This window comes from Silene latifolia, chromosome Y (genome assembly GCF_048544455.1).
Source record: "Silene latifolia isolate original U9 population chromosome Y, ASM4854445v1, whole genome shotgun sequence".
Lineage (NCBI taxonomy): Eukaryota > Viridiplantae > Streptophyta > Magnoliopsida > Caryophyllales > Caryophyllaceae > Silene > Silene latifolia.
In genome coordinates, this window is record NC_133538.1 from 240,000,466 (window position 1) to 240,005,899 (window position 5,434).

Sequence of the window (5,434 nt, forward strand, 5' to 3'; positions counted from 1 at the left end):
ATTAGTACGCCGCGAAGGGAAATATCTCTTATAAATAGCAAGAGCAAGGGTTTCCCAGTTTCTGATACCCGCGGACGTACGGTCCAAGTCAGTCAGCCACTCCATGGCTGAGTCAGTCAAAGAGAAAGGAAACAGCACCTCCTTAATCTTGTCTTGAGTTACCCCCTTTGTGGCGGGGATAGTAGAGCAGTAGTCTGTAAAGACCTCCATAAGCTTCCTCGGGTCTTCACCTGCCACACCTCTAAAGAGATTTCTCTCCACCAGATTGATATAGGACGGTCGGATGTCAAAAGTATTCCCATCCTCAGTCTGGAGATTGAAACCTTTAGGAATAGATGATGGTTAACAGATCAACAATCACACAAATCATGTTGTTACCTTGCTGTGACCTAGGCAACCCCACAATGAAGTCCATGGAGATCGACTCCCACTTCCACTCGGGTACTTCCAAAGACTGTATCTTACCTTGTGGTCTCCTTTGTTCACCCTTGACCCTTTGACAGGTCAAACATCTGGCTACAAACTCAGCTACATCTCTCTTTATGTTTGGCCACCAAAAAGTCTTCTTAAGGTCTTTGTAAAGCTTGTCACCACTCGGGTGAACTAAATAGGGAGTGCAATGAGCCTCCGTCAAGATCACTCTTCGCAACTCTGCATCCTCAGGAACACACCATCTCCCATCAAAACGAACACTCCCATCTGTATGGATAGAAAACCTGGAAACCGTTCCACTCTTTACTCTTGACTTCCACTCCTGAATCTTAGGATCAAGCTCTTGCTTACTCTTGATGTTCTCATACAACTCTGGCTCGATCGTCAAATCCCCGATGGTTTCTCCCTTTCGTATCATAAAGATCCCCATCCTAGACATCTCATCCCTCAACTTCAGCAAAGATATGGATGTACATAGCGAATGGACGCTCTTCCTACTCAGTGCATCTGCAACAACATTAGCCTTACCCTCGTGATAGATGATCTCCATATCATAATCTTTGATCAGCTCCATCCACCGTCTCTGTCGCATGTTAGGCTCCTTCTGAGTGTGGATATATTTTAGACTCTTATGATCAGAGAACACCTTAAAAGTTGCTCTATAAAGGTAGTGCCTCCAAATCTTAAGAGCGAAAACAACTGCACCCAGCTCCAGGTCATGAGTAGGGTAGTTCTCCTCATATTGCTTCAGATGCCTCGAAGAATAAGCTATGACTTTCCCTTCCTGCATCAAAACACAACCAAGACCATTCTTTGAATCATCGGTATATACCTCAAAGTTCTGACATCCCTCTGGCAAGGCTAGGATAGGGGCTGTGGTCAAGCGTTCCTTTAAGGTCTGAAACGCCGTCTCACAACTCTCATCCCAAACAAATCTGACTTCCTTCCTCATCAAAGATGTTATAGGCCGCGCTATGGTAGAGAAATCTTTCACGAATCTCCTGTAGTAGCCAGCAAGGCCTAAGAAACTCCAAATCTCAACAACATTCTTTGGCGATTCCCACTTGGTTACGGCCTCAATATTACTAGGATCCACAGAGGCCCCCTTCTTAGATATCACATGGCCTAGAAAAGCCACTCCCTCTTACCATAACTCGCACTTAGATAGCTTGGCATATAGTTGATTCTCTCTCAAAGTCTACAAGACTATCCTCAAGTGCTCCTCATGCTCTTCCTTAGTCTTAGATTAGACTAAGATGTCGTCGATGAAAACAACCACAAACCTATCCAAAAACGGTGTAAAGATCCGATTCATCAAATCCATAAAAGCTGTTGGTGCATTGGTCAACCCAAAAGGCATCACCACGTACTCGTAATGACAATATCGAGATCGGAATGCTGTCTTAGGAATATCGTCATCTGCTATCCTCAGCTGGTGATATCCCGACCTCAGATCAATCTTGGAAAACACACCTGCTCCACTTAGCTGATCAAACAAATCATCAATCCTAGGCAACGGATACTTCTTCTTCACTGCGACACGATTGAGCTCTCTGTAATCAATGCACAGTCTTATACTCCCATCTTTCTTCTTTACAAAAAGAACTGGAGCTCCCCACGGTGACACACTAGGCCTAATGTAACCCTTGCCAAGCAATTCATGTATCTGCTTTTTCAACTCTGCCAACTCTTTAGGTGCCATACGGTAAGGTGCTTTAGATATAGGACCCGTTCCCGGCTTAAGCTCCACGCTGAAATCAACATCCCTCTTGGGGGGCAAACTCGGTATCTCCTCAGGGAAAACATCTTCGAACTCTCTCACCACAAATATCTCAGAAGCTGTCGGCGGCTCTACTCGGTGGTCTCTCACATGACAGAGAATCAAGGGACACTTCTTCCTCAAACATGACTTTAAAGTCATCACAGCTATAAACCTACACTTAGGCTTTACCACAAACCCTCCATAGGACACCCTAACACCCTTTGGACCATTTAAGGACACCCTCGATTGACGACAATCTATCCTGGCATCATACTTACCCAGCCAACCCCTCCCGACAATCACCTCGAACCCACCCATAGGAAACTCTAACAGGTCTACTGGTAAATCTACCCCTCCAACTACCATGGATACTCCCTTATACAACTTGAGACATGACACAGACTCCCCTGAAGGTATGAACACATCATCTTTTACAACCTCAATCCTTCCCAAACCCATAGACACAGCATGACTCTTAGACACAAAAGAGTGTGTAGCCCCTGAATCAAACAAAACAAAGGACGGTACGTTATGAACAAGAAAAGTACTGGTAACTACATGAGCATCATCCTGTGCTTCCTGCTTGTCCATCATGAAAAGCTTCCCACTGTTTTTCTGTCCTCCACCCTGAACTGAAGCACTGGAGGTACTTGGCTTGGCTTCTAAATCCTGGGTGGTGCTATTGTTCTGGCGATGATATGATCCACCACCACTGCGGTTGTAACCGCCCTGGTTGCCCTGTCCACCTCTGTTGCCCCATGAACCTCTGAGTCAACCCCTGAGAAAAATTCCCTGACCGAGCTCCTGAACCAGTGCCGGGCTTGTAGCTCGTGCATTCCCGTCTTTTGTAGCCTATCCCACCACAGTTGAAGCATGTAAGGTTAGAGTTGTCATTCACACTCCGATCTCCATTCTTTCCCCAGCCACGAGATCCTCCCGAGAAACCAGCTCCACCAGAAAAAGCCATAGCATGGTTGAAGTTCCCCTTCTTGTTGGTCGACTGACTGTTGCTTCCACTGTCAGCCTTCCGCTTTTCCGCGGCAGTCCTCTCATCGATCTCTCTTGAGAGATCTACCATTCTCTCAGCTTGACCCGCTCTCAGATACACTTCGTTGAGGTCAGTAGCAACCCCGGCTGGGATACGACTCACGATCTTAGCAGATAAACCCCTCTCAAAATGGAGAGCCAAACCTCTCTGTCCTAGCTGCATGTCCTCAACATAACGAGATAGCTCCAGGAACCGATGATAGTAGTCAGTGACTGTCATCTCATCAGTCATGGTGAAGGAATCAAAGTCGGATCTCATCTTGTGTCGGATATGCTCCAGTACAAACTGCTCCCTCATAGCACTCTTCAACCCAGACCAAGGAATAGCTCCTTCAGCCTGGTAAAAAGCTTTAGCATCTTCCTTGACGTTTTGCCACCAAACTGCAGCTTCACCTCTTAGGTAGTACACTACCTACTCGACGATCATGTCTTCGGGGCACTTAACCATTGCCATGAGAGCTTCGATCTCACGGTGCCACTTCTCGAGTATCTTTGGTTCACCTAACCCATCATATGTGGGAGGGTTGAAGCGAGCAATGATGATGCGGAGCTGAGTAGCATCCATCGACTTCTCGTTCCCCTTTCCCACATTTTTTAGAGCTTCAAGAAGAGCCTCTTGTTGCTCAATCATGCGAGCAACCTCATCAAGAGTCATCTCAGAAGCTTGGATCTGCGCGGGAGTTCTTTTGGGTGGCATTTTGAGCTGACAAGAAACAAGGAAACGTAAACACAAAAGCCTACGGCTCAAAATGCACTACTACATTTAGATTCTATAGCAACACTTTGCTATTGTTCCATAATGTCATATAAATGTTGCAATAGAGTTTATGCAACACTTAATCAAGTGCTACATCAGGTCTTGTTGCATTAGGTCATTGCAACGCTTAATGCAACACTTTTTAATCTGAAGCAACACTTTTGAAAAGTGTTGCATTGGTCATGTTTATGCAACGCTTTTTCAATTGCAAAGGCAACATTTTTTATCTTCTAATGCAACATTTCTTATGTAAAAAAAGCAACACTTCCTGAACTAATGCAATACTTTTCATGTTGATAAGCAACACTTATATCAAATTAATGCAACATTTTTATTTTGGAAACTCAACACTCGTTACGTCCCAAAACAACACTTATAATAAACAAATGAAACACTAATTTATTCTAAAACAACACTTAATAAAGTGCAACGACATAAGGACTTGAAAGGCACGCAACAATTGTAATTCTCTCTAATTGTGCATTCAATTGATTCAGTCTCAAAAATATATGTCAATTACATTTCAAAAAAGGATCAAAAGTAGAACTTCGATCGCAAATGTTCAATTATTTAACTAAAAAAAATATAACAAATGTTTAAATAGAACAAATAATAATTCTTAACGACTATTTGAAAGCTACTAATTATAAGTCTTCATTCTTGTATTGTGAGCATATATATGTTGCCAACCGGACAAAAAATCAACCCGTCATCATTGTTAATACCTCAAATGCAACCTGTAGCATAAAAAATAGAACATTATTAGATTTGAGGATTCAAAGGCTCAATAGGCATAGATGATACGTCACACTTAATTATCACGAAATAATAAATAATGCATTAAAGAACAACTAATTAACAAGGACGTGCAGAAAATAGAGTACGTGATTGTACACAAGGTGTAGCCTATGTGAAACGTTTGAGTTTGATCTGCAAAGGTAGGCCTGTCCAGCCATAATAATCACACCAAAGACTCAGAGACCCTCTGTTCTCGATAGCCAGGCCATTTTTCTACCTTCACAAGATAAGCATACTAACCTGCCTTACTCTAATAATTCTGCATCATAAGTTCCAATCATAGCAGCCCTATTGACTACTCTATCTACCTACAGAATTTACTCTAACTACATACTGACGGACACGAGAAAAGGCGGGTAATTTAATGTATTCAGCACTGGACACAAGAAAAGTAAAAACAGATGGATATGAACAATCTTCAAAAAGAGACCAAGAAATGGATCAAAAGATGATTAAAAAGCACCATCAATAATTCATTATGCTCAAATCATGTACAGTGAATGTAAAGAACCGCACAGTTGTAATCAAGAAATAGTACCTCATACGGCCATCCATCAACAAAAACATCTAGAGAGTAGCCATCTGTGGATGAGAAGGCATGTGCTTCCTGAATATTCAACCCTACCTCTGCCAATAGG

At 43.0% G+C, this 5,434-nt stretch overlaps 1 long non-coding RNA gene across 1 annotated transcript; it reads right to left on the reverse strand.

The window, feature by feature from the left end:
- Positions 1–4,456: 4,456 nt before the first annotated feature.
- On the reverse strand, positions 4,457–5,111 carry LOC141627298 (uncharacterized). Its single transcript, XR_012536859.1, has 2 exons — positions 4,883–5,111; positions 4,457–4,735 (listed from the first exon to the last, which is right to left on the reverse strand). It is a non-coding gene; the product is annotated as an uncharacterized LOC141627298 (long non-coding RNA).
- Between the last annotated feature and the right edge of the window lie 323 nt (positions 5,112–5,434).